Genomic DNA, 22,468 nt, shown 5'->3' with positions numbered 1-22,468 from the left:
AATAACAACAGTCACAGACAATGTACTATGTATCGATAATAAAATACGTACTCAAAATTCTACTTTAATTTTATTGATGTATAAAATATATGATTATATATAATATTCTAAACGATAAAATAATTTTCATCTACAGTCCTGTGATCTCTGATTAGAGACAGATATCCATAATTCCAAATTTTGATTATATATGCCATGTCTAAATGCAAAATAATCTAAATTTTGCATAATATTGATTTTTTCAAATATAAATTATAACAACCAGTCCACTATTTTTGTACTTTATTGTAATAATACCTTTAGATTTCCTAAACATCTATGTCAATTGCAGTGTGAGAAAAAGTTTCTTTCTTGGATTGAAAACAATTATTCTCACTCTTTTATTTATGAAATTACGAAAGAAATTACAAGATACCTAGGCCATAAAGGTATTATTCAGAAGTGTCATTGATACACAAACACATCACACAAAATGATAGATTATATATAGTACATAGTATAGATACAATGTATTGTGTCTACATATAGTAAATCCTATTAAGAGAATAAGTAAAATCCTATTAATACGCGTTAATTCATTTTTACAGACAAAAGCGAGAAGATGTTATTGTGCGAATTCTACTTGTTGCTTATAATAAAGATGAAATACTTACGTTGTATTTTGGCGTAATAAAATAAGAATACGATAACGATGATGTTAAAGGAAGGTGCACCCTTGATCTATAGTACAATAGTGGTGCTTCGATCGTCGCTTGTACAAGCAAACGACGGAAGTTTTGTACAATATAGCGTATACCCACATATAATAATATACGTGTATGTACATAATGATCGATTAAATATAATCCATAGTATAGATATGCAGATATATTATAAAATATATATAAACACACAAGTGTATCCATGTACGTGGTTTGTGTATGGCAGGTGTATGTACTTATGTATGTACGTATGCTTCGCAAAAAAGAAACTATACGATGGAAACAATTACAGTTGATCATTAGCTAGGACACTAGAGTAAAAAAATAAAAACATTCTGTAAGGTTATCAGTTCTTTATTTTACTACGCGTGAATAGAAAGAAATGAGCTAAGACATGTGACAATGAATAGAAGACAAAATAATGTCAAAACTGTTTATGTTTTTGGAAGGACAGTTCGAGGACAGTTGTCAAATTTGAGATATGGAGAATAATGCAAATTATTGAGAATAGATATACTACGAGATAATTACGAGTAATGCGAATTAAATTTAAACATTTTCAGGATTTTCAAATGATGTTATTTTTTTCGTTTTTTATTATTATGTTTCTCCATTAATTATTATGTTTCAGTAAATCTATTAAGTATAAGTTAATATCTAAGTATAAATCATACTTACGAAGTATAATGTATTTGCGTTAATCATTCTTCCAGAGAGAGAAAATCAGGGAGAGAAATCATTTATTACGTATTGAAAATTATTACTTAACCATGAATTATTGGTCGTCTCACTTTTCTCTAATAACTGATCGAAAATCTCCAATGATTTCCGATTTTTATCGAGACGTAATATCTTATTTCAGTTGTAAATTCTATATTATTAAACATTTAGAGATATACTAATGAGTAAACAGAGATAAACATTTTTTCTTCAGAATATTTACAAGAAAGATTGAAATGTAATGCATGGATAAATTTATTTGTTCTACGCTCGTATCATATTTTCTATTACAGGGGTGTCAGACATTTTCACCGCTATTGTTGTACGGGAGTCCATAAGTTCAGCCATTATCATCACCTTAGTTCTCCTTTAATATACGGTACGAAGTACCTTGTTTATTCGTACAAAAAGAGTCGTATATATTTAGAATGGTAATCTATCAGTTCACCAGTCAGGCTGTGCGAAATTTGAATTGTTGGTAGGGGTAAAATAGTATGGTGGGGAAGTCTTTATGGCAGATGGTAGTGGAAGAAGGAAAGGTACGAAGTGTTCAGTTACGAGTCACCCGTTTGCCAGTTTAGGTCTATTGGTAAGAAATGTTCATTATGTTCAATATATTCGGAGATCCCAAAGATCCGAATCAGATATGTATTTGTTGCAAGAATTCTTCAAGGATTTAGTGACGCTGTTGAAAAATGGCACTCTGTACGTGAGTTCTGGTCGCCTCGTTGCTGCTCTTGTCAAGGTCATTTTGAATTCGAGTATGCCAAAAAGCAGTTGTTCTCATAATTACTGGTAATTAATATAATTTTTTTAAGTTACAAATTTGTCTAATCTACTAATCCAATACACAGATATGTAATTTGTATGGTATAGAGTACGTAAATTGAGTTCAAAAGATTTTCACGAAAATAATATTGCCTAGACGTGCCCGAGATTGTGAAATTATTGCGTCATAACTTTTCTTAAACATTTGATCCTGTTTTTCGCGATGTTGATGATTTTAATAGTGTTAGTGTAATACGTAGTTTATCGTTTATTAATCGTCACGATATGTTAAACTCTACTTTCGTATAATGATATGTATACGGACACATATGTGTGTCATATGACGCTACTGTACATTCATTATATAAACACATACCCACATGCTTATATTCATGATGTATGTCATACACACGTAAATAACCACGATACATATGTACGTGGAATTTTTAAAATTAAGGTGCTCTTTGTTTCGCACCGAGCGTGAGCGGTTTTGTTTTTCATCCGAGATTACTATTGCCAAGGGCATTGTACAAAGGCGTACGGAAATAAGTTGCGGATGCGTGATATATGGGTAAATGTGTATCAATTGGTCGGAAGAGAATAATAAGATGGGAAAGAGAAAAGAGAGGACATTCTCTAAAAGATAGTTGTCGAATGAGTTGTTAAGTAACCTTATTATATTAGTGTTTAAAGTGATTTGGTGAGAAATCTTGTTTTATGTTAATGAAGTTCTTTTAATTTACGAGTTATAGAATTCTACGAATCGACGAAGCTCGTCAATTATAGTGCTGTGAAGGTCTTCTCTTTACGCTTTTTTGTATTTCATTAAAATAAATTACGTTAATTTGTTAAAAACTGTCGAGTATATTCTGATATAAGAAAGTAAGTACGTATATTAAGTACAGACCAACTTTCTACTGATCTATTTTGGTTGACATGTTCCAGGAAATTTGTTTTCGTACTTATAAGCAGAATAGTCAGAATCGGGGAAGGTGACCACTGTCCTATACTAATATGACTTTTACTACGTACAATACTCAGTTGTACTGTAACATAGGTAAGTAATTATTATTTTTTTCCAAAATTTAACTCTACTTTTAAAATCTGATCTTAAATCTCCAAATTTAAATCTATTTTATTTTAAGTTCTACTTTAGATTATCATCGAATGAATATTACCTTTGTTTCAATAAAATAAAAGAAGAATCAGCAGACAGTCTTCTTTTAAATCTATTTCTATTAAGCAATTTCAATTAATTTTTAGAACTATATGTTAAATAGATTGCGCGCAAAGCAGTCACAATGTTTGTTTCTATATTTTTTTTTTTTATAAAAAAATGTTTTAAGATAAAAATTATATTTACTTGTATATATGTTTTTTTTATAGTTACATAGACTTATAAATATGTGTGTTTTTTACGTAACATATATACTGTAAACGTTATTAATATTTTGTGGATAATACTTTTCATTTTCTAATTATATGCTTTTAAAGATTTTTCCTTTATTATAACGATGGTACTGATAATATTGTTTCTGTTTTATTTTAGATCATTATTGCAATCATTCGTGCATATATAGAGGAATATATATTTGTTTTGATGAAAAAAAAAGGATTCGGAAGTGTTTTTCCGTTAATTCAAGTTCGTGTGCGTTTCGCGATTTCAATTAATTTTTAGAAACACGCGTTCTTGAATGGATTGCGCGCATAATAGTCACAGAATCAGAGATTGTTCTTACAAAATTTTATTAATATATTTCTTTTTATAATCACATATATTATACTTGTATATAAAAGAAATAGTAGATATTTGAGAATTAAATTCATTGTCCGTTTTTCAATTAATAAATGATTATTATGTATTAGAGTCACTGTTGCATTACGGAAGATGATGAAGAACTTATTATACTTCTATAAAAGTATATTAATAAATAAATGTGCAAATTTGATGATTAGTATAATTTTGCAATCGTTTTTATCACAATAAGTTTTATAAATATTTCTTTACATTCTTTTTCAGATCATCATTGGCTTGACATCAATGACAAATGACATTGAGTTAATCTTCGATCATCGCAACTTTAATCTCTTACATTTTCGGCCTACGACATGGACGCGTGTTTTGGAGCCACTATGAAACTTCGTAAGTAGTGACTACAGGAATTATTAATAATTGAAGTCTTTCTAATATTCATCATACCGAGAACGAAAGATTCTCGAAAGTTTGTAATTTTTTCGATAAATTACTGACGTACATCACCGTTAGTAATTCTTCTTTTTGGATTAATTTATGAATAGTACGTTTTTAATTGTGTATTTTCATTATTCTTTTATTATGCGTATCTATTAGCTCGGGATAGGGTCAGTACAAATCGTTTAATTAATAGTGCAGTTAATTAATACTGTTTTTGTTCGTGTTTGCTTGCAGTATGCGTAGTGACATCGAGCATTCCTTTACCTGATATCGTCAAAAAAAGTATATTAGGTGGTTTATGTTGCACCCGTTATTTCGTATTTAGTCTATTTAATTACAATCTAGCTCGATATATTGATATCGTTATACCAAAAAATGAGTAAGAAGACAAACGCGACGATTCGATCGTGGGAATTGGTTTTATTCTTTTACAAGAACAGTTATTTTTGGTGAAAGGGGTTACCGAGGCTTTTTAATGAAGTGTGTTAATAAAGGATGAGTCTCAACAAAATCGTTGTTTTCGGAAGAATAAAATAGAGTAATAGTAAAAGATAAAGTCATTGCTGAATAAAAAAGTTTGGAAAGTCATCGCACATGCACTAAATATTAGATAGACTATTGTGTCCTATTTATTCCTGTTAGTTTTCTCGTACTTTTTGCTCGTTTACGCAGGTATTTTATGAATGAAAAATAGTTTAATTTCAGTTTTTAGTTTTCTTTTACTACCGATTGCAATAGTGATTTGCACGATGTAGTTTTGCCCTGATGAATCCGTGAATTAGGTAGTCGATTCTACATCGTTACGTTAAAATTTTAATTACATATATACATACTTCTCGAAAATATTTCATTATTTAGAATATCAGATTAATCACGTAGTAATGAATAAAAAAAAAATACTCGTGTTATTGCGTATATATGTATATCGGTACCTATTAATCTATACTCGACGACTTTTTCGTTTAGGAGAATTAAAATGTTAAGACGACTTTGCGGATATTAGGTAAGCTTTTTACAGCTACTTTAAAACCAAGTATCCAAAAAATTTTGCTGAATTTGTCTCTCGTGAATGTTTTTGAATAAAAAGAAATGTTGCTTACGTTATTCCTTGACCAATATTCTTGTAAATTTGACAATGGCATGATTCCCCTATTTATTATTACTTCAAGAAATGACCAGAATTCTTCTTTGGCCAAACTCGCTATATCCAATCCGACGAGAGCGTACTTCATCGATAACTTGATTACTACTTTCATCATGAAGTGTTTTATTACTTACGTAATGAAAAAAAAAATCAATCTCATTCTTACTTGAACCAATTTCATTTGTAGAATCCATTTTCGTAAAGCTTTGAAACTTTTCAAGCAATAATGGTTCTCCAACGATCCTCGAATCTGAACTGACATCGGTAACTTTGTCGAAAATATGATCACGATCCAGAATTCTTTCAAATAATCAAATAATTTTATAGCCATTTCGAGGTATCACCCTACAATTCTTAAAAGAATATAGAAAGGACATAGGAATTCGTTCATGGTCCAGTAATTCCTCGAGTTTTTATTATATCTGATATAAACAAGCGTTGCTGCTCCTTGCGCACTACTTGAATTGCTGCCTGAAACTGAGTGCGAATGTTTACATTGAATTTATTTCCTCGTGCAAAAATATATTTGAACATTAGATTAAACAAAATTATAGTGGAAAAATGAAAAATATTCTTATGTTACTAGCATGCTTTTACCTGTACTATATTTACTAATTGACTATGTTGTAGTACTTTCTGTACTTATTTATACTGAAAGTTGTACTTTGCACTATAGTCATTACTCTTGACAGTCAATTTCGGTAACGTACTCTTAATTAGTTACAAATTGGATACGTTTCACCTTCGATATCAGTAGTGTTTTCATACATTCTCTCTAATTTTTACATATAACACATAAGGTTTGTGTAAAAATGAAGCGTTATGTTGGAATGAATATTTTGCTATCTTTTAAATATAGGAATGGATAGACAAACAGCTTACTTTTCTCTATGTTTATTTAATTTTAAATTGTAGGTACGGATAAAACGCAGATCGTCGCTTAGTGAAAATTCTCGTCTCTGGGGATTTGTAAAAGAAAGTTTACGGTTATTCACTATGTTCTACAATATATTCTGCATTACGAGATATATCAGTATGAAATAGTTTTTAAAACTTTGGATATGAAATTCTTTTCTATAAAATTTAAGAATTTGATGTATCTCATACCTGTATTAAGTATATCAACACTTCACACTTTCGTTTCTCTAGAATATTGCAATTATGAAATCTATTATACATGTTCTATATATACTGTCATTTAATATTTTCTCATCATGAAAATGTGAAGTTAGCAATAAGTAGTAATGTAATCTAGTTGAAAATGTATTTGCGTATTCGAATCAATTTCAATAATAAAGTTTCATTTCATTGGTTTTGATTATTAATCACGGGTTGGATTATTAATCACAAAATTTTCACGGGAATATTTGCAATATAATCATTTTATAGATGTTAGTTTTGTATTCAAGTCTTGAAAACGTATTTATAAATAATTCAAGTATGTTATAAGTAATCGGAGCTTTCATAAACAGTACTCGTACCTTGGAAATAGTGTTTCTATAATAGAATTTAAATAATCCGTATAATGGTTATCATGGTATTTTATTCCTTTTTTTTTCTATAATATTCCCTACCTTTGAGAATTCTCTTTCTTCTGATACAGAGGTTGCTATTATGCAACGTTATTGACGTACAATTCTTGTTAAAATCGGATATTTATTTGAATTTATTTACTAAAATAATAGCGGATTCGCTTGGCGATTTATTGTCATGTTAAATAATTTTCCATTTCTAATACAGTAGTCGATGAACTAGGTATATTATAATTCATAATTAGTATAATTCATAACTAGTCCTATAACTAGTGTATAACATAACTAGTTCACTTTAAAAAGATAACCAGAAGAATTCGTTTTCCTTCTGATTTATGAATGTTTGTCTAATATCAGATATTATGAGTAGATAGTCATTGTGAATATAATTTGTAGCTGTATCAATTAATGCGTCCCATTTCCGAGAAACATATTCGATTTTAGAAAAAAATAATTTAAATCGTGGATCTAATAATGCACTTAACATATAAAAACAATTGTTTTCAATATCATTTAAATAATAATGTGCGTAATGTATCAGATTGTGTTATAAAATATGTTCCAAAACTAAAATCATTACTAGAAACATATAAAAGAGCAATTATTTGTTTTTTAATTGCTACTATTTTGGATAATTTTACACTTTTTCGTTACTAATTTCTTTAGTAATTAAAAAAAAATTCTTAATAAGGGAGTAATAATACTAAGCGCATTCAATCTGAATCTGTTAATAATTCGAAGATGTATTTTATTGATACTAAAGTTTATTTTACGTGTCAATTACGACAATTTCAGTTCTATTAATCTTTGAAACATCTAATATATGAAATTCTATCGCATTTTTATTATTAATAATCTATTATTAATTTATAATCGGATATACTAACTTAATTTTGGATTTCTTACAATTTATCTGACGTGACAGTATCGCGTTTACAATAGTCATTGATATTTGTCAATGCGGCAGATATCACGTATATTTACTTACTATTAAATTAACGTGTATGCAGAACATAGGACATTAATTCTTGATGAATCGAATAATTTAATTGCAGCTTTTATATTCGTTGCATTTTCATTAACTACATCTTTATATCTATTATTTAGTTAGTTTTTTAGTTGTTTTATACTTAGATAATATCTTAGATTAAAAAATTTGATCAATGGAATGAATGCTGAGTTTTCCATTACAGATAGTGATTGAAGATCAACGGTAATTAAATTGTTCATCAAAGAATCAATTTTCTTTTTCCTCATATTATGCTTTAAAAGAAATACTATTATTGTAATGATTTAGGAAATATTTTTATACATAATTCAATTGTGTATTAATAACTAAAATTATATAAAATTAAAATAGTATCATAAGGGTACGAGTCATACTGGAATCTTTGTCACCCATTGAAATTTTATGCACTTTCGTATGTTTGATAAGATTAGTTGTACACTTATCATATTTGAGTTTTTTCTTATATGTTTGGTACACATAAGAATTGTTAGAAAAAAAATATTGCTAAACCCAAAACCGTTTAGGCATATTGCTTTAACTACTTTAACACTCATTCATTAGAATACTTGAATAATAATTGACAGTCTGTTGTTTCTAATAATATGAATAAATTATTGATAGGACCTTTAGCAGAATGCGAACAATAGTTTATTTTATCTGAAATATTTGTAAGCATATTTACGTATAGAATATATATATATATATATATATATATATATATATATATATATATGTGTGTGTTATATTATATTATAGACATTTATAAGCATACTTAAGTAAGGTAAATACAGTAGTGCATTTTTGGCACGGATATTTAATTTTGCGAAGTAGTTTATTGACAGTATTTCTAGGTCAGTCATTAGCAAATTTTGTTTTGCTATTGAAAACATATTCTTAATAAAACGAATATCTACTTGTATTTATATTGGTGTGTGGACATTATATTACAGATGTAGTTCTGTAAAACTTTTAGGCAAGTACATCAGCCATCTTTTTATTTTTTATCTTCGACAGGTAGGGTTAACTTATAATAACGACGCTTCTTTTTAATATATTCATATAGTTGGAATGTTAGACCTTACGTATGAAACAAAAGATTTTGTAAAATTTTGCGAACTATTCATATTTTAAAATATAGATCGCGTTTTGAATGTTCTTATATTGCAAGATATGATTCTATATACATTCTTAAATTTCGGAATCCACCATTTACTTGCTTTGAATTCAGATAAATACACTGTCTTTTTCCTCCAAAACCCACGATTTCAAATTTATGTCATGGATAATAGATCTGTCACAATTAATAAATTTCTGTTATTTTAGTAGTAAACGGATCATAGCAAAATATTTCAATTTTCTTTTCGTGTTTTTAATTGCTATATACAATTAATAATTGTTTGTATACCATTTGTAGATAATTATTAAACTGTATAGTATAATAGTATTGCAGCTTTTATTTGCATGTATGGTGATTAGAAGTTGATTTCGAGTTGGTTTATGAAGTCTTTTCTCGAATAGATTTATACTGATTTGATGTGTCTTTGAGGAATTTATAATATCTTCTTCAACTGATGATATTTTTAGGATTTCCCAAATATCATCGTCTCTAACGAACCGAGGTGCATTCAGAACAGTACGTAGAATAATAGAATAATAGTAGGTTTTCCATTTCTTTATGTTGGATTTGCCATGTCCCAGATTTGCAAGCCATCTTCGTTTCCGATGGGCTTTAAAATGATATTGCTTATTAACACCTTATTGGTTGTACTCAGTTTGAAATTTTTTGAAGTACTGTATCCTTTTGAATTTTTTATTTAGTACACGCATCTTCTTGTATTTTTTATTTATTTGATTTTTTCCTGGATATATTTTTTCCAGTTTATTTTACTATATAGGTGGAGGCTAAAATATTTAACAAAGTTAATTTATGGGTCTGTTATGTTTTGGAATTTAATTTTTCAAATAGAATTTTAAGTATAATTATTATATGCGAGCATTTGTTTATTTTATTTTAATTTTATTGGATTGTGTCTAGTTTTCCATTTTGTATAGATGGTTTTATAGAATTTTTGTTGCAGTTTCTATTTCTTATGTACGAAAACGATACGTATCATCGATAAAGATGTATATTTCTGTGGCAGGTGTGGATGAAAAATCAATTATGAAGAAAGAGAGTAGAATAAGGCTTAAGATGCTTCCTTGAGGTAGTCCGACATGTATTTTTTTTTTTTTTTTTAACGAAAAGTTTACGTTTCCGATTTTGACGTAAAAATATCTGTTTGAAAAGTAAGAAGTATATAAGTGGATATAGGTTTTTTGAGAAGGATACTCGTAGTTTCTTTAATAGCCTTTTGTGCCAGATTTTATCGAAAGCTTTTTTCATGTCAAAAAATAATGCAGTGTAGTAGCAACTGTCTTCCTCAGTGGATCTAATTATTTTGTTTACCATATATTTGCTCGATCATGTTGTTTTTTCTAAATTCGGATTGATGATCCAGGATCAGTTGTTTAGCAATGATTTCTTTTTTTGGCCTTTTATTTATTGTTTTTTTCATTAATTTGCAGATAGCAGAAGAGTTATTGGCCTATATGATGATGGTGATCTGGGGTTTTTACCTGGCTTTTGTAGCAGGATTATTTCAACACATTTCCAAATCTGCAAAAAATAACCAATCCTGAGTTAGTTAAAATGGTTATATATCTGATTGCCTAAAATGGTTATATAGCCGATGCTTCTTTTAGCATTTTCATTGTTATAAGATTGTATTCGGAAGATTTATTAATCTTCAAATTTTTGTTTATAAATGTGACTTCATTTATTTTAATTGCTTCATAGGTTAGCTATTTTTCATTATCGTTATGAGATGAAATATGTGGTTCATTTGTAAATACGTTTTACTGTTCTTTACCGTTTTCAAGACATTTTACGGAGAAGAAAATTTTGATTTTTTTTTTCAAAAGATGATTTCACCCTTTAGAATTGAATTATAATATGAAAAAATAAGATTACATCATGGATTACATACTTTACTTGTAGCAAAATTTCAGAATTTTTTGAATTTCAGTTTTCACTCTTAAGTTGTTTTTATTTATTTTGCTATAGGAATAAGGTATATTCTTTCTAAAGCATTGTTCATATCTTCATTTTTTTATGTACTCGAGCCTACTGAAAACATTTGTACATATTTTTAAGTAGATGAGAAATACGTCCGAAAGTTCTTGAATATTATTTTTATAGTTTTTAGAAAAGTCTTCTATCATTTTCATTAGGATATAATAAAGTCGAGAACGTGATAATTTTTTCCAAAAAGTATTCATGTCATTTTTGATTACATGATTTGTAGATTTAAGATTATTGTCGATATATGGAGTAATTAGATCAAATTACCAATTCTTATCCATTTTGATTTTTATCGAACCATTCATCTTGGAAGTATTTTAAGAAAATGAATTCATGTGCCCACTTTTTTACGTAAAGCTCATAACGTAAAAATTTAGGTAAAGCTTGTATTTCTCGTACATCTTTTTATATGTGCTCAATACGTTAGAACAATGGCTTCTCTAGCGAATACATTTTTATATCTATTCCCGATGTATAAGCAATCAAAACGTTTAGTCTCAAAGTTGTAAATTATTTGAACTGCTTGCTTCAAACTCTGAAAAATAAAATCATAAATTTTTTCGTTACTGCAAACTGCTACACCAAGAAGATTAAATTTCCTGTTATGATCTGCAGTAACTACTAAAAGAATTTGCCAAATAAGCTTGTAATGTAATTAACACCTGCATGAATAATACTATCTTCTTTTAAGATTACGCATGCAATAAAGCTTAAGATCTGTAACTTCAGCGATGGATGTGGAAAAAAATGAACTAAAAGCGCGTTAAAATACCTGTCTCCTTTTTCAATTTATCGAATGAATTATGTAGGTACGTTGTACCCTCCAGAGTAGGTAAATTGAAGAACTAAGTTGATTACGAGACATCAGAAATAATGTATGAACAGTTGCTACAGAGTTAATACGTATTTTATAAGATAAATGAAACATGCAATTTCTAGATAGACTCGATGATGTTGAGTGCATTATATTTTTGCATTTGCCTAAAGCCATTCATTATAATAATAAAATGGTAATAATATTATTTAAATATATTTATAAATTGTTCCGTCACAAAAAAGTACTGAAATTCTTGACCCTTCGTTTATCTTGTTATTTCGTTTCGTCCCAAATGTTCCTTTTAAATGTTTTAGTTTTAAATATTTTTAGAAAACAACAAAGAAAGAGATAAATACATCATGGAAATTAATAATCTTATTGCGATAGACATATAAAACTAAATGTAGATTTAAATTTTAAATGATCGACAGTGACTAACGCGCGAATTGTGAATAGTTGATTCATGATAAGTTAAATCATGAATGGTTTTCCTCGCGACGCAATACGAAGTATCGATAAAACAGAAAGATAACAGTAAATTCGTGATAACGTATCTTAGGCTATTGTTATAAGCTATTGTATCATAGGCTATTGATGATGCTTGTATCGATGGACGCACAATATACATATGCATGGTAATGTGGCAAATGAAAATCATTTCTCCTATTGTATTAATTATAATCAAAATTCTACGTATATAGATACGTAGGATATGTAGTATAGCTATACATATGTAGCATGTGAGTTGTGTGAAAGAGAAGGTTTATGACAAATAGAGAGAAAGACAAATCCTTGAAGGAAATGCTAATGTGTGTAAGATTCCAGAGAAAATCGACGTAGTGAATTTTAAAACAACTGAATTTGGTTCAAGAAACTGTATAAATTCTGGATTTTTTTGAAAGATTCGAAAAGAGAAATGCGCCACCGAACGAAGACATGATCATGATTATATGTTGGTCAAATATGAGGACATAGTTTTTCTTACAAACATCGTTTTGTGGGTTTTTTTCGGCTAATGATAAATGTCCGCATGTTTATGTAAATAATCTAATAACATATTTCGAAATAACAACGAGCATGAATATCAAGTCAAAAATGGCAAATAATATTAAAAGACAATTGTGTTTAAAATAATCTAAAAGAAATATCGTGCGGAAGGATTAGAGAAATATATACATTAGTTTTTAGTTATACAAATCACTAACAAGTAAACGTGCTATAATAAACATTATGTTATTCTGAATAACAATTATCACTGATGGATTATAAACAATGATATATGTTTAAATAATGTATTCATTATAAGTATAATTGTTAAAAAATTTATAATTTAATTGTTTCTTCAAAGTAACGTAATAGACACAAATTAGACACAACTTACATGCATGACTTTCTCGATATAGTATAACGTAACGATACAAACATATTTGCATGTTTCGTCCGAATTTGATGATCAAGGATTTATTCGAAAGATAAAGGTTTTTACACGAGACAATCGTGTCTAATTTTTTAAAAATATTATTTCTATATCATGTATAACATCGTGTATAAAAATAGGCAAACTTGAAGAGTAATTTTCACATAAGTACAAGCCTATTGTTTTGAAAATCCTCGCCTCCTCCTTTGTAGCTTTCGACATTAGTCTTTACGCTATATTACGGAAGGCTTTAAGTACAATAATATGGTATTTTACTCATTTATTACTTGTGCAGCATGATATATCTATCGCGGCATAAAGTTCTTTTAATTACGAATATTCGCCATCTGTAGATATTATTCCGGATACCATCCATAGGGGTATTAGCATTCGAATTTTTTTCTGATGTATCATTAATCTCAACTTTATTAATCAAAGCGGATATATTACATTTTAATTTCACGATGCTAATAAAACTATTGCGGGATTCTGAAATTGAATAGATATCCGCAAATATACAAGGGAAAAGACATCCACCCCTATTGACAAAATGCTATTTATAAAGTACGAAATTGTACTATTCGACGTCATGATAATCGAAACAAATATTTATCAGTATTCATATTTGATATATGTTCTATTTGCAGAGCAGATGGAGAAGATTTAGAAATATTCGTGCTTATCTGTATGTACAGACTCCAAATATGGATTTTGTAAATTTCCAGTTTTGTTCGATGTGCTATCCTATTTTTTTTCTTTTTTTTGATTTAAATATTGAAAAATTTTTTTCTTTTCTTCTTCCAGTAATTGTTCAATATCGGTGTATTTTCCCTGTTTTTCTTGCTTCTTGTAAGATTCTCTTTTCTCGGTTGCATATTTTTTTTACAAATCATTCCAAAAAAAAAAAAAAAAAAAAAAAGAAACTAATAAGTTTATTAAGCATGACAATCCGAGTGATCGTGAGTAAACAATGGAATAAAACAAATGCATTAGGAATTAGTGATACGATCATAACATAGAAAACAAGAAGAAATGGTAACGGACGAAAACAAAAGAAACGTATTGGTACTTCTCATCATATGTCGTTTATATCGCACGTGTCTATCGATGGGTGGTCATGTGTCGATATTGGTCAATTTATTTACCGTACTGTCTTCCAGGGTTTCATATCAACGAACAATTGCATTCGTCGGTAAATTTGTCATTATCATGTATACTATCGGATGACTTGAGATAGTCACCCGATTCAGTATGCTCGTTCGACTGTAATGACGCAGCAGTGATTCTAACATATTGTTTGTAGAACGAATGAATTTTCTTTAAGAGCCATTTTCCGCGGGCCATTCAAACGACATCGACTTCGACGTATTCCCTCGATAATATCTTATCGTAAAAAGACATTAATTTTATAATATACCAATTCAGGTTTACAAAAAAATATTTTTATTTATGAATAGAAGTACTTTTACTTACAATTATTTTGTAAGTATTTTAAAAGATAAGGAATCGTATAATATTACAGAAAACGATTGAGGAAAAAGTATCTCAGAAAGGTGTCCATTTTTTACGATCGAGATACATAGACTTATGATTATATAGATTGACATAGATTAATATAGATCATAGATTACTTTTCAAAATTACTGTGTCGCGCGATTTCCTTCTCAAGAGTATATCGGATTCTTATCGATTTAATCGAGCGTGTCTTAATAGTTTAATTTGCAATTATTTTCTTATTCTTTAATTTTATAAATTATAAAGTGCCATTATTTTTTTGACTTTACGTATCGATATTTAAGTAAATTTTTCTAAGGGTTATAAGCCCAGATCATAGTACAGAAGAATAACTGATATACGTTTTACACGAAATTGAACAACGAATTTTCAAATATGGAAATACAAAGTAAAATAACTACTAATAAAAGAAAATTTGTGGCACGACGATAAGTAAAAACGAAGTAAAAGATGTAGACGATAAATAGATTAAGGTGGATGGGCGAGCTCGAACTTCTTGTGGAAAACGATCGATTAAACTTTTACGCTGGGAAAACGTATTATGCACGTCGAAAGTTTTTTTGTCTCAGAGTTAAAGATAATGTGCCACGCACGTGAAGAGCTTTTTGTTTCAAAATTGGAGATAATGTGTTACACACGTTCATAGTCAGTTATTTTAATAATAGAAATAACGTATGTGGCATCTCCACTGAAATTGTTTTTCAATCATATTTGAAATTGTTTCAACAATAATACCTCGTGTAGTAAGTGAGCAACACATTACAAGCTCTCATAAAGATACGTGTACTTATTGCAATATTTTTTTAATTTTAGGCTTATTTAAATATAACCCAGGCAAAACATAATAAATTTATTACTTCTTAGTAATTTCTACTCTTATTTTAAAATGGAAAGCGACGGTGAACTTAATGATATCATATTAACGAAAGAAAGCGATGAATCACAAGCTATAGCGAAGAAAGTGGTACCAGATGCAGTAGTGATATTTTTATTTTACAAAAATAAAATTTAATATTTTGCAAAAAGTCTAGATTCTCATTAGGAGGAAGAAATTTATAGTGAAGATTGTGAAAACAATGTTACTTCAGATATAGCATATAGGAATAGTTACAACTACGCATATAGAAGACAAATCTATATCTAAAGAATGGGTATGAAAGGACAAAATTTGGCAATATTCCAGAATTTCTGAGATAGATGAATCCTTATAACAGGATATTACACCTTTATAAATAAAAAGTAAAATAATGATGGAAGATTTTTGGGAAATTTTCATAACAGAAGCTTGTCGTTACACAAATTAGACGATATGTGATAAAATTCGCAAATTAAACAAATTTGAAGACAATTGGAAGGAAATGAAATAAAACAACATTTTGATTTATCCATTTTAATGATACAAGTGAAAAAGTCAACCATTGAATTTTATTCATCAAGGAGAAATCTAACTGAAACTCTAATGGTTCGAAAAATAATGACATTTTGTAGATTTGTGTAATTGACTCGCTTTTTACATTTCACTAATAATGAAATGGTACATAAAAGTGATTGTTCATAAAAATTAAAAAACATAATAGTCTATTTCAATAAAAAGTTTAAATATATTTATACTCCTGAGGAAAACGTATCATTAAATGAATTTCTAATGAAGTATAAAGATTGTCTATCGTAAATTAAAAAGAGAGCGCTTTGGTATAAAATATAAGTTGTGCAAATCTAGATCACAAAATCTAAATCATAGTAATGCATTAAAAAATGTCTGATAATTTTGTGCGTACTAATAGTGGATTATGAGTATACAGTTGTCTGTATCGAAAATTACACCCTGTAAAAATTAATACTATAGGAACAGTTAGATTGAACATGAGGAATATGCTAAAAGAATTTGCAACGCTAATATTGAGAAGATTTCAAGTTCTTTTTAGAACATGCAATGGCATTTTAGCTGCAAAGTGAAAAGATAAGAAAGGTATATATTTACTTTCCATAAAGCACAACAATATTGAAATGATTAAAATGGGAAAGAAAAAATGAAAAAATAACAACAATCCAAATAAAACGGTTACAAAACCTGAAGTCGTTTTAGATAATAATGATGGCATAGGAGAAGTCGATTTACAAAATAGTTACTCATCTTCTTTTTTAATGATGAGAAAATATGCTAAAGGTTATAAAAAGTATTTTTTTATTTAATATGTTTTATTTCGTAAAATAATAAATATAGAAAAGACTAAAAAATATTTTGTTTCAAAATTTCGACTGGATGTGGCAGAAAAAATCGTAAAAGCTATTTATATTCCTGATTATCGAACGCAGAAAAGGATGCCTGCTAATAATACGCAATGCAATGGGTGCATTTTTCAAAGAATATTCCTTATGTATTATATATATATACCTACTGAAAATAAGAAACCCTAGAAGAAGATGTAAAGTATATGCTAAAAATAGAGAACGAAATGAAACTGCCTGGTAATGCAAGCAATGTCTTGTTGCATTACACTTTCCATATTGTTTTGAAATGTATCATTCTGTAAATTGTTATTAATAAACAAAATTATGTGTATGTGTATATCTGTATAGCATCTATCTATAAACAAAATTATTGTATAGAATATAAAATATGTACAAAAAGAATTCTTGGTGCGAAACTCTTATTCCTCCACGGCTCGCGTTGAATTATTGTATACGATTGGATTGCGCTTGGATTGAGTTTGAATTGAAACTGTCGTCATCGTAAAGGATTAAGGATACTACTATCGCTAAGAAAGTATGGGAAATATTAAGAAAATATCCTATTGAGAATATATACTTGATTACTTAGAATCCTGATAGCGTTTCTAAGTAATCAAGTATATATACTTAAGAGAACCAACAAAAATTAGCAAAAAATTGTGAATGGAACAATACATTCATGAAAGGTAGTACAAGTTGTGTATCAGATTTCAATTCTAGGGGAAGTTTTAAGGGAAAAATTTATTATAGCTGTACTATTAAATAATCTTCCTGAATTTTTCAACATTTTTATTATGGCTTTGGAAACTATGACTGAAGATGAGCTAATCTTAAATCTTGTGAGAGGAAAATTGATTGATGAAGTATTAAGGCGCAAGAATTCCAGATGTGATATATCAGAGGATGATAACGTATTAAATTTATCACATAAGCAGTTATTTGGAACAAAGTAACCGAAGAATAGTACGAAACCATTCCCTTAAGAATCAAACAATAAGTATAGATCATTATTAGAATTAATTTGTACGAGCGTTTGTAAATCTGTAAAACTATAATACCAGTCGAAAAACATTATCTATTAACATTATCGAGATGATTATAGTCGATACATTGTCATATATTTATTGGAAATTACAAGGAAAATTAAAGAATTCATATAAAATGTAAAATCGTAATTTGATGAAGTGCGGGAAGATTTCAGGTTAGATCTGATCGACCAAATATACTAATAAAGTACTATTTCGTAAAAAGGATATAAAAGTCAATATACTATTAATAGAGTATAATGTTAGTTATACTCTTGAATAAAAGGAGTTGCATAAAAAAAAAAAAACAAATCGCTAGATATAATAAGGTGTCTATTGATTGACATGAAACTTGAATGCAATTATTGGGATGAAGTAGTTATCCACAACCGATTATTCGCAAAATCGATTATTCGGTTTGATCGGATGACAATAAAGCAACAGAAATCCTTTCTATGGAAAGGTTTCTATGGAAGGTAGAATAGAACCTAAATTAAGATAAACCTAAAATAAGATATATATGTATTTGAATTCAGAGTTTATACTCATTTTTTCCCAAAATTTAAATTAGACGATAAGGCAAGAGTAACAATTCGTAGGTTTCTATGAACACTCTATAGGTTATCGTTTATTAGATATAAACTCTAAAAGAATCGTTATTAATTGGTATACAAAGTTTACCGATGATTGTGCCATAATAAAGAAAAAGTGCAACCAAAGATTAATTTTAAGGATGATGAAGTAGAATAATGATGTAGAGGTAGAATTTTTGGATAAAATTTAGTCCGATCCAGATCTACCTCAATGAAATGATTATGAAGTTGATGCAAAACTGAAAAGACGCCATAGACACTTTGGAATCTTAAAGGCAAGAAAAAGAAGGACATCCCAAAACGTATATCTCAAAGCTCATGGTAATTAAGAGATAGGTTCAACTGGATGAAATGTTGCAGTTTCAATGGGAACTGCCTTATCATGATTGGCTTATGACAATGGTAACAGAATTTCGATTTATGCTGGATAAGGACGTTTGGGATTTAGTCGTGTAACCAGAAGGAAGAAATATCACAAGTACCACTACGATGTTAATTAATAAATATAAATCAAACGAAAGTATCGACAGAAGTAAACCTAGGTTGGTAGCTCGAGGCTTTAATCAAAGACTTTCGAAGAATTTTAATGAGATTTTTGCACTTGCGTGTATAAATCTTAATTCGTTTAATTACAGTGTTGCCTGCTCATTATGAGATGCACATACATCCAATCGACATAACTATGATATATTTGGAAAATCTGCTTGAATGTAATTTACAGTCAGCTTGAATGATTCATAGAAATATAAAACTAGTTCAATTAAGATTGAGACGATAAAGATGTCTCAAGAAGGTAAATGATAGATTGGGCAAAGAATTAAAATCTTTAGGTTCTTTCTCATCTATTTTCGATTCATGTGTTTATCATTAAAATCGAGCGAAATACTTGTTACTGATCGACAAGTTACATCAAATTATGTAATCGTTACACGTCAGCCAATTCGGCAAGTAAATTTTATTAAATTTATATTAAAATAAGCGATGAAAAAAGGTTATTCTAGCTGTGAACAAATTTTAATTTACAATTATGGATAACATGCATTTCGGAAAAACGATACTCTTTCACGAGTATCGTAAAATTCACCTCCATAATACGCTGATAGATCGTAGAACGTATCAGATTTATAAATGCGTAAAATATTTTATCCTTTTATCTGAACGTTAATAATAAGGTTATACATTGGCTTCGGGAAAATTAATAGACAAAACAATAAATACATTTAATTTAGCCGTTTTCATAGATGGACATCGATCAGTTATCCGTTATGATACATCGAAAACTTTTAATTTTCGTATATGTACAAAGAATATATGCGTATTTATAGATCCTGATTAAGCATGAAGCGAGGATATAGATCGATAATTTCCATTGTATTTTAATAAGTATATAATATATATATATATATATATATATATATATATATATATCGATTTTCGATTATGCTTACCAGAAAAAATCACATCCATTTAAAATAACGTACGTATTAATCAAAATGATATATTTAACATATATTTTGTACTTGATTTTGTTATATAATATTTTCTATATATAATACTAACAAATAGAATATAAATCGAATAAATTACTATATCGATAATCTTTTTTAAAATTGTGTTGTGATTAGTATACATCTCGTTAACAATTAATGAGGCTTCTCATTTTAGCTTTAATTTACATTTTGAGATTTTAATTAGTAACGCTTGGAGTCTCGTTGCACGATTTATTCACCATATGGGGGTACAAACGTAACGAACGTTTTTCCAGGGTTTCGTACTAATTAAATAAGTTGCGCTCGTCGATAAACTTTGAAATTATCGAGATAGTGACTCGATTCGGTCAGTATGTCTATTTGATTGTAGTGATGGGATAGCGATTTTTACATTCGTTTATGATTATTTTACATTCACAAAATGAAATGAAAACAATTTCACTATGAAAAATTTCATATTTCAACGATATTTTGACTGATATTTACAAATAGAATAGAAAAATAATACCAGTATGAAATATAAATAATACTAACACAAGCATAATATACAAGGTAGATCAAAATTCTTTAGACACTTTTAAAAATCAATTATTTACTGAATCCTTTTCGAGACTTGATGCTAATTATTTTTTCGGTCAGGATCTAGAAGTCCGGCTTGAATTTGATTATACTGATAAAAATACTGACTGACCGAAGAAAAATCAAATTTCAAGAAACAATAAATGTCTTTTAAGAACACCTAGGAACTTTTGGTAAAACATAATTATCCAAACTTTCAAATAAAGATCATGTATTTAAGAATTTCGGTATGTTCTTATAATCATGAACATTTTGGACTCCGTTTACAAATTAAAAAGTCATTAATTTTTAATTCGACCTGCTGTTGGCCGTTTCCTGTCAATCAAAAGTTTATTATAATAATTATTTTCATATGCGTCTTGGGTTGCATGGCAATCTCCGTTGGAGGTTAGACATCATAAATTTATATCAGCGTTGGTAGCGTAGAATTAATTTCGTGGTTATCGACCATTTTCATAGTAGTTCTCTATCAGCATCTCTTACAATTTCCAGAAGGATACGTGTTTTGTTTATAAAAATAAGTGGGCTGTAGAACAAAAATAACATTTTTAATACGTACTGCTATCGTTGATAAACAACCGATGATATTAAATTCGATGGAGCCAAATATTCATAAGTACATATTCATTTTTCCATATATTTTTGTGGTATGCGATTTTTCTTTAATTTCTCCCTGCCTTTTGCGTTTTGTATTGTACCAAACCTCTCGTATTCTCCAAGATCTCCTCCTCCTTCTATTTCATTCGGCAATTTTGAAATCAAATTTGCATTTGCTGTTATGATAGAAATTTATGGTAGAACTGTCTATTTCTATACTCTGTGGTATAAAGAGATATTCATCTTTTTAAATCTTCTTTCTCGACTTTTACTAATTGTATTTGACTTGTATAGATTTTATCCCTTGTTTCTTGATGATTCCTGCGATATGATGAAGTACTGCAATAAACAGTTTATCGTATTATATATGTAAGAATATTTGAGAAATATTGATCCTTGTTTTTTTCTGTCAATAATTGTCTATAGATCTTCTTTGATAGTAAATAATCAACCAAAAAAAAAAAAAAATAATGAAAACTTTAAAAGAAGTGACCATTAATCATAATAAAATATAAGGATTAATTCGATGAATTTTTGTTATTGACGATTCTATTAGGTAAATCATGCTGAAAATTACGCTCTGTAATGCTTGGTAAAATAATCTCAACAATCGTTTTATTTTCACTCGTCCTCGTCAATTTTTGTTCTAAATAAATATTGTTGGATTAGTTTGATTTCAAGAGAGGCAAGTTTTTGTCAGAAATAGAAGTTGAATTTAAGAAGTATTAAATTAAAGAACTATGTTTATAATGTAATATTGAATGTGCCTGACTTAAGCAAACATGTGTTTTTAAACGCAAGATGAACCACAAGGCATTCGCCAAATCGTTGACACAATTAACATGATTTTTCAAAAATTAACTGATTTTCGGTCGGTTTGTGGATAATCCGTTCACAATCGCGTCAATTGTAATGAGCGAGTTTTTTAATCAATGTTTATTCAATACATTGCATTTTTTCGAAATATAATGAGCGAGCGTAATAATCTGTATATTAATGAAAAGAGCATCTACG

General features: G+C 28.6%; 2 long non-coding RNA genes across 3 annotated transcripts; one reads left to right on the top strand and one right to left on the bottom strand.

Moving 5' to 3' along the window:
- Positions 1-1,737: 1,737 nt before the first annotated feature.
- Positions 1,738-14,346, top strand: LOC127071136 (uncharacterized). 2 transcript variants are annotated; one of them, XR_007784895.1, is made up of 4 exons: positions 1,738-2,216; positions 3,135-3,246; positions 4,210-4,332; positions 10,634-14,346. It is a non-coding gene; the product is annotated as an uncharacterized LOC127071136 (long non-coding RNA). The 2 variants fall into 2 exon arrangements; XR_007784894.1 differs by having other exon boundaries at positions 1,740-2,216; positions 4,210-14,346.
- Positions 10,588-21,698, bottom strand: LOC127071139 (uncharacterized). The gene is made up of 3 exons (XR_007784900.1): positions 21,417-21,698; positions 11,457-11,724; positions 10,588-10,724 (listed from the first exon to the last, which is right to left on the bottom strand). It is a non-coding gene; the product is annotated as an uncharacterized LOC127071139 (long non-coding RNA).
- Between the last annotated feature and the right edge of the window lie 770 nt (positions 21,699-22,468).

The sequence above is a fragment of the Vespula vulgaris genome, chromosome 20, assembly GCF_905475345.1.
Source record: "Vespula vulgaris chromosome 20, iyVesVulg1.1, whole genome shotgun sequence".
Taxonomy (NCBI): Eukaryota; Metazoa; Arthropoda; class Insecta; order Hymenoptera; family Vespidae; genus Vespula; species Vespula vulgaris.
The sequence above is the reverse complement of the archived record's forward strand: the minus strand, read 5'-3'. Positions and strand labels throughout refer to the sequence as shown.